The sequence below is a fragment of the Eurosta solidaginis genome, chromosome 4, assembly GCF_040869045.1.
Source record: "Eurosta solidaginis isolate ZX-2024a chromosome 4, ASM4086904v1, whole genome shotgun sequence".
NCBI classification, from domain to species: domain Eukaryota; kingdom Metazoa; phylum Arthropoda; class Insecta; order Diptera; family Tephritidae; genus Eurosta; species Eurosta solidaginis.
The window spans coordinates 236,212,654-236,221,560 of record NC_090322.1 but is presented as its reverse complement, the minus strand read 5'-3'; positions in this window follow the sequence as shown (position 1 = coordinate 236,221,560).

Here is an 8,907-nt window from a genome sequence, read left to right as displayed (position 1 = left end):
GCAGAATTTTAAAAAAGCAGAATTTTGTTCAAGCATTATTTTTTTGCAATTTACAGAATTTTGTCACCCAGAATTTTGTAATACAGAATAATGACACGCTCCCATTCAAACATTATGCGCATGGGCGTTTGTTAGCAAAATATCTGTCTGCAAACACTCAAATAGACAATAACCTCCTCTGATGTTGATACTCTGCTTGTTAAGCAAACACTAAACGAAAGAGAATAGTAATGTGTGTGAAGTGAACGCGAATAATTATTTCACTAGCTGACGACCACTGTTTTGAAGCAAAGGGAGATATTCATTTAGGAATGAGTATTTAATTTAGGAATGCGGAATGTAATTTATATTTTTCTAACATACTCCGGTAACCCTAAATATTTTTCTGATGGCTTGGTGAATCGGGCTCTTTTTTAAATTTTCTGCCTGCCTCTGTGGTCTATAAAAAAAAAACTTTTTGTTAATTTTTTTATGATCTACCTGGGTTGATCCTAAGAAAAAATCCAAAAAATAAATAATAGGATGGAGTACGTAGTAGTCGAACCAGGAAATAATAAAAGTGGTGCGCGCACACTTAACACCTGCGCCATATATACTTCTGACAAAAGCTTGCTTAACAGGGCAGTTAACCATAAATGATTCTGATAAAAAAACTTTAAAAACCATGTGTTTTTGAGTCTCTGAATGCAAAAATTAAAATAATTAAAAAAAATCTATTGAATTTTTACTTAAGTTTTTAATATTATTAATATGCAATAATCATAATCATAAATTATATGAATTTTTGAAAAGAATTTGCTTTGAAATTAAACAACTTTTGCTAACAGAACATGCAAAAACATAGGAAAAATTTAGTTGAAAAATAAGAGAGTTCTCAATAAGTCCCTAGAATTCTGGGAAATACTTCACCATGATTTTGATGGCTGTGGTGAAACTCAAAACGTTTCACATGCAAATGGATCGTGATTGCAAATAAAACGCATTCTCATTGATTGTCTCTATGTTCTCTGGCAAGACAATGGGCCTAATGATTAGAAAACAAAAAAACAGATTTGTTTTTTTATAGCTTTAACACAAGTTTTTAAGTTGTTTTCGTACAAATTTCTGAAAACTTGAAGAAAAAACGTTTCCTTATTTATATTTATTCACACGCCACACTGCAATACTGAATTAACTTCTTGTTAAAAATTATTTTGTTTGCTTTTCAGTTCAATAAATAAAGTGGCCACCGTGGTGTGATGGTAGCATGCTCCGCCTATCACACCGTATGCCCTGGGTTCAACTCCCGGGCAAAGCAACAACAAAATTTTAGAAATAAGGTTTTTCAATTAGAAGAAAATTTTTCTAAACGGGGTCGCCCCTCGGCAGTGTTTGGCAAGCGCTCCGGGTGTATTTCTGCCATGAAAAGCTCTCAGTGAAAACTCATCTGCCTTGCAGATGCCGTTCGGAGTCGGCATAAAACATGTAGGTCCCGTCCGGCCAATTTGTAGGGAAAATCAAGAGGAGCACGACGCAAATTGGAAGAGAAGCTCGGCCTTAGATCTCTTCGGACGTTATCGCGCCTTACATTTATTTGTTTATTTTAAATAAAGCAATTACTAATTAAACCCCATGCTCGCTAGATTATATTTACTTTTTAGGATTAGCGTGTGACATACGCCTATGCTCACCTGGTTGATATGGACTTCAATAAAATTTTAGGTAATCAATGGCCAGTGGCCACACAAATCACTTTTTCCTAAATATTTCGCTTTTTCAGGCTTTCCCCGCACAATACAAAGTTGTAGGTCAATACATTCTCGAAAAGTTTTGTCTGAACTCTGTTTACACGAGATTTGTCGTGACTGCGAACAGTTCAAAGTACTTATATAGTGAGTGGCCGAAAATGGAAAATTGTCTCGCAGATCAATGAAAATTTGCACAAAAGCTCTGAACACATTTCAAATTAAAACAAAATTGGAGCTAGGAAACACTAACAACAAATAAAACTGGAAACTATCCAGCCAGCATTTTTTGAAAATTTTTATCAAAAAATATTTAAATATCATACCCCAAGATGATTAAAAACGTTCAAATTTAAAAGCATTTTCTGTTCGAAAATTAACGTATCGTTGGGAGAAAAATGTACCATAGATGTGATTATTCTTGAATAATCATTTATGATTCCTATTTCGAAACGCTTTTTATTCATATTTGATATCATTGTAAAATTGAGCTTTAATAGTTTTAGAGTAATATTTGACTGATTTTCACAATCGTTTTCTGATCATATTCGTGAATATATTTCAATCGTTTTGGTTGAGATTTTTGAATCATTTTTGAATGCCATTATAATACATTTATTCTTCTTATCTCATTCAAAATAGGATACGATATAATAATCTTATTTCATCAGGGGAAGAAAGCATGCGAAAGTGAGCTATTCGAACCTCGCAAACAAACTTGATCGATTACACCTGCGACTACAACATCCAACATCAGCATTATCGTCTGCATCTTAAAATACGGATACGATACGGGATGTTAAAGCCGTATCCAGGTATGTCAAGATAGTTTCACTTACCTGGGGTTCAAATAGCTCACAACCTATGGATTGTCCAATCATTATGTATTTTCTGGGAAGCTGAAGGGGGGAAATGGTTAGGGAAATCTTCGTTCACGAGCAGCATTACATTATTTTTGTCTTGAAGAATGTCTTTTGCATAAATAATAAAATTTTTATATATTTTTTCTTAGCTTCATGATTGAAAATATATGTGTATGTGAAAAAAATAAAAGTTTTAATGAAAAGTAAAATTTCAACAAGTATAAAATTCATTATTCAGCCAACAAATATACATATTCATAAAAGATTCAGAAAGCTGAATGAAAAATGATTATAAATTTTTGATCACCTAAAGTAAACACATTTGATTCAAATATGATTCCAAAATGTGATTGAGAAATTATATTCAGTTTTTGATCATCAAAGGTAAGCATATTTGATTATACTTTTTGTTGGTTTTTATGAAACATTAAAATTTAGTCATTAAAGGACTTCAAAAATAATTCCAAAAAGTGATCTAAAAATGCTTTTTAGTTTTTGATCATCAAAAGTATTCATATTTGATTATTTCTTTTGTTCAATTGTATGATAACTCATTATTTAGTCAGAAAGAGTAATCAAATTGTATTGATATATAGGGAAATTCAAAACTGAATCACCTAAATGCTGAGTGGGTAAGATTATCGATTTTATATGAAAAATTTTACCACATTCTAACCAAATTTTATAAATTACTAATGGCATCCCTAACATACCTTGCAGTCTTTGAAATCCGTCCACGTCCCAAATGCCATCATTATCATATATTGGTGTTAAGCCCCCTGAGCTATTTTGGCCGTTTCGTAACAAGTCACGCCAGCTTTCCCTTTTTCGCGATATCTGGCGCCAATTGTGAGCACCAAGAGAGGTCAAGTCTTCCTCCACCTGTTGAAATCCAACTCAGTTGAAATCTCCCTATTCGTCTGCTTCCAAACGCGGTGTCGACTGAAATACTTTATTGTCCGGAGCGTCTTCGTCAATTCGCATAACATTACCTAACCAGCGAAGCCATTGGGTTTTAATTCGCTGTACTATCGTCATACCTGCGTAAAGCTCATACAACTCCTCATTACACCTCCTTTGATACACGCCTTCGGCAACACGGACAGGACCATAAATATTCCGGAGAATTTTCGCTCGAATATTTCAAGAGCCATCTGATCTTCCCTCAACACCGTCCATTATTCAGCGGGACAGGTATGAGGAGCGACTTGTAGAGAGTGATTTTTGTTCGTCGAGAGAGGACTTTACTTGTCAATTGCCCACTCAGTCTAAAGTAGCACTTGTTGGCAAGAATTATTCTTCGTTTGACATTTGGCATTGTTCTTGCTGTTAGTGCTGATTCCTAAATAAACGAAATCCTTCACAGCCTCGAATTTACATCCGTCAACAGGCCAAAGCGCGCATGCGCCGATCTTGGATTAAGCAAGTGCTTCTTGTTGTCCCTTTTTACTGCAAGTTCAACTTTCTTTTGCATATTTATCCAATGTCGAGAAAGCAGAACTCACAGCGCGTTCGTTCAGGCCAATAATATCAATATCAAATTCAAATATTCCGGGGGCTTTTTTTATATAAAAAAATCTAAGGCGCGGTAACCTCCGACGAGGTTTGAGGCCGAGCTTTTCTTCCAATTTGCGTCGTGCTCCTCTTGCTTTTTTCTACAAATTGGTGGGACGGGCCCTACTTCTGTTATTCCGACTCCGAACGGCATCTGCAAGGGAGATGATTTTTCACTGACAGCTTTTCATTGCAGAAATATGCTCGGAGTGATTGCCGAACACTTCCGAGGGGCGAATCCGCTTGGAAAACGGTTCTTCTAATCGAATAAACTTGTTTCTAAAATTTTGAAGTTGCTTTACGCGGGGCGTGAACCCAAGATCTTCGGTGTCGATGGCGGAGCACGCTACCATCACACCACGGCGGCCGCCTTTATTTATTGAACTGAAAGTCAAACAAAACAATTGCTAACAAAATATTAATTAAGGTTTCCATTGTGTCGTGTTAATAAAAAATAAGCAAATGTTGTTTCTTCAAGTTATCAGAAAATCGTACGAAAACAACTTCAAAATTAGAGCTAAAACTAATTAACGCCAATTCTAAGTTGTTTATTCACTACGCTCATTGTCTTGCAATCTTATGCCCCTATTACCGTTTAAAACTCAACTCTGTTTCAGTTAAAATTTTGCAATTTGGTATTACAGATTACAACTCCACCTGTCAAAAAAATGTCGGTTGAAGTTGTATAGTTTTACAACTTTTAACAGTGGCGGATCCAGGCTGCTTTTTGAGGGGGGGGGGGGGGGGGGGGGGGCGGAGGGAGGGCGATTTCAGTCTGTCATTGTTTCTCCCAATAGCTGATGTGTTTTGAACAAAGTTCACATCAAGATACTTTATACGTGAAAATGCAAGACAAAACAACAATGGAAACGTACAGGAGACCGTTATTTTTTAGGGTTAAAAATATATATATACAATATATACCGCCATATATATACTATATATACCACCGATCTTTATGTTTTTTTCAGACAGCAATATATGCTATATACGTAAGCATTCGTTGAAATTTGAAGCCTCTAGCTCTTAAAGTTTTTTATCTGAACAATCGGCTGTGGGGATATATACTATATATACGAACGATCTCATCTATTTTTTCAGACAACAACATATGCAATATTCGAAAGTATATGGTGAAGTTTGAAGCTTCAGTCTGATAAATTGAGTAAGATATGACAAAAATCCTCTTCTTCTGAAAAACGGTTGTCTGGAGGATATATGCTATAGTGGTGCGTTCCGGTCGGTTCCGATAAATGTCTAATCGGACACCCAAATACACCCGCTCACCAAATTTTATCAAGATATCTCAAAAATTGAGGGACTAGTTTGCATACAAACAGACATACGGACAGACGGACAGACGGACATGGCTAAATCAACTCAGCTCTTCATCCTGATTATTTCGGTATACTTAATGGTGGGTCTATATATTTTCCTTTAAGGACTTACAATTTTGGGATTCGTGACGAAATTAATATACCATTTCATTTTCATGAAAGTTATAACAAATGTAAACAAATGTAAAAAAATCAAAAAGAACATAAATAGTACTTATTTAAGCAAATAAAAAACCTTCTTCGAAATTAAGTTGCAAAATACTGGCACACGCCAAATGGATAAACAAAATAACAATGTAAGCATGTACGGATTCAAAAGTTAATTGCGTCACTAGAATAGATTCATTCATTCATTTGTACAAACATATATTTTAGCTCATTTTGGTATGGCCTGAGATTCATTGACTCTTACATACATATTCATTCATTTGTACATACAGATATTCTGACTCGTGATATGACCATCTACTGTCTCGTAACTTGAAGCTTACTCTATTTCATATAAAGCCGACTAAATGCTCACCACAAACCTTTGCTTGCACACAATATATTTCCACTATTTCTTCATGCTTAAATACATTTCCCACAACCTATTCCGTTTTTGCTTAGGTTGAAGTTCCCAGCAATTTTTCGATTTGTGTTTATAGGCTGCAGTTCCCACACTTAGTATGTAAGTATGTACTAATGTAAATATGTAATGTATGTAGCTCATAAGAACTAATTAGAATAAATTTGTATAAATACTAAGGAAGCTTCTTTAATAAAGTAATCATTTGGTTTGACACCAATCAACAGACAAGACGGTGTTTTACTTCCAATTTAGAAAACTAAGTTTCGCGGATTATACACAGGGCAGTTATGATTATGATAAAAAAAAACTCTAAAAACCATGCGCTTTTAAGTCCCTGAATGCAAAAATTAAATTTTGATTTCATTTAAATTTTTATTATTATAAATATGCAATTATCATATGAAATCATAAATGGTTTGAATTTTTGCAAAGAATTTGCTTTGAAAATAAACAACTTTTGCTAACAGAACATGCATAAACACAGGGAAACTTTAGTTAAAAAATAAGAGAGTTCTCAATAAGTCCCTCGAATTCTAAGAAATCTTTCACCATGATTTTGATGGTCGTGGTGAAACTCAAAACGTTTCACATGCAAATGGATCGTAACTGAAAAGCCGCCATAAAACGCCTTCTCATTGAGTATATGTTCTCTGACAAGAGAATGGGCCTAATGATTAGAACAACAAATAAAATAAAATAAAATAAAATAAAATAAATAAAAGCAGATTTGTTTTTTATAGCTTTAACATAAATTTTTAAGTTGTTTTCGTACAAATTTCTGAGAACTTGAAGAAAAAAAGTTTCCTTATTTATATTTATTCACACGACATAATGGAAAACTTAATTAACTTCTCGCTAACAGTTATTTTGTTTGCTTTTCAGTTCAATAAATAAAGGAAATACTAATTAAAGCCCCATGCTCGCTAGATAATATTTACTTTTTAATTAAAAAAATATTCCATACAGAGAAGGATTAGCGTGTGACATAAGACTATGCTCACCTGTTTGCTATGGACTCCAGTAAAATTTTAGGTCATCAACGGCCAATGGTCATACAAATCACATTTTCCCAAATATTTCGCTTTATCAGACTTTCAAACGTTCGCCACGCAATACAAAGTTGTAGGTCAATACATTCTCGAAAAGTTTTGTCTGAACTCTGTTTTCACGAGATTTGTCGTGACTGCGCACAGTTCAAAGTACTTATATAGTAAGTGGCCGAAAATGGAAAATTTCCTCGCGGATCAATGAAAATTTGCACAAAAGCTTTGAACACATATCAAATTAAAACAAAATTGGAGCTAGGAAACGCTAACAAGAAATAAAACTGGAAACTAAAATTATCGATTTTATATGAAACATTTTACCCAATTCTAACCAAGTTTTATATATGATCAAACTTGATGGCATCTCGAACACACCTTGCAGTCTTTGAAATCGGTCCACATTACATATACCACCATTATCATAAATTGGCGTTCAGCCTTCTGAGGAATTTTGGCTGTTTCGTAAAAAGTCAAGCCAGCTTTCCCTGTTTCGGGATATCTGGCGCCAATTGGGCGCACCGAGGAGGTCAAGTCTTCCTCCACCTGCCTCTCCCAACTCAGTTGAAGACTCCCAATTCCTCTGCTTCCAAACTGCGGTGTTGACTGGAATACTTTATTGGCCGGAGCATCTTCGTCAATTCGCATTACATGACCTAGCCAGCGAATCTTTGGGGTTTACTTCGCTGTACTATCGTCATACCTGGGTAAAGCTCATACAACTCCTCATTATACCTCCTTTGATACACGCCTACGGCAACACGGACAGGACCATAAATATTCCGGAGAATTTTCTCTCGAATATTCCAAGAGCCATCCTCTTCCCTCAACACCGTCCATTATTCAGCAGGACAGGTATGAAGAGCGACTTGTAGAGCATGGTTTTGTTCGTCGGGAGGACTTTACTTTTCAATTTCCCACTCAGTCTAAAGTAGCACTTGTTGTCAAGAGTTATTCTTCTTTGGAGTTTTAAGCTGACATTGTTCTTGCTGATTCCTAAATAAACGAAATCCTTCACAGTCTCGAATATACATCCGTAAACTGTGAAGTGGCTGCCAAGGTGCGTATGCGCCAAGCATGTGCTTCGTGTTGTCCCTTTTTACAACAAGTCCAACTTTCTTTTGCATATTTATCCAATGCCGAGAAAGCAGAACTCACAGCGCGTTTGTTCAGGTCAATAATATCAATATCATCAAATTCAAATATTCCGTGGGCTTTTGACGCAGTAACAATATTTCTGTTGACCTCTTGAAAGCAGAGCTCAGACTTTACATTAGGAGAATGTAAAGTGGGATAGTCTCATAAAACGAGACATTTTGAGAAAAAGTGATTTTTGTGACATTTGACCATTGATTACCTAAATATTCAGTTCGTCCCTAGCTAGCGGCTGAGCATAGACCTACGGCACACGCTAATGGTACTTACTCTGCAACAAATATTTTGTTTATTAAAACTTTATATAAAAAAATGTAAGGCGCGATAACCTCCGAAGAGATTTGAGGCAGAGCTTCTCTTCTAATTTGCGTCGTGCTCCTCTTGATTTTTCCTAAAAATTGGTGGGACGGGCCCTACTTGTTTTATTCCGACTCCGAACGGCATCTGATTTTTCACTGAGAGCTTTTCATGGCAGAAATATGCTCGGAATGCTTGCCAAACACTTACGAGGGGCACCCAGCTTAGACAAATTTTCGTATAATCGAAAAAACTTGTTTCGAAAATTTTATGTCGCTTTACGCGGGGCGTGAACCCATAATATTCGATGTGGATGGCGTAGCACGCTACCATCACACCACGGCGACCGCCTTTATTTATTGA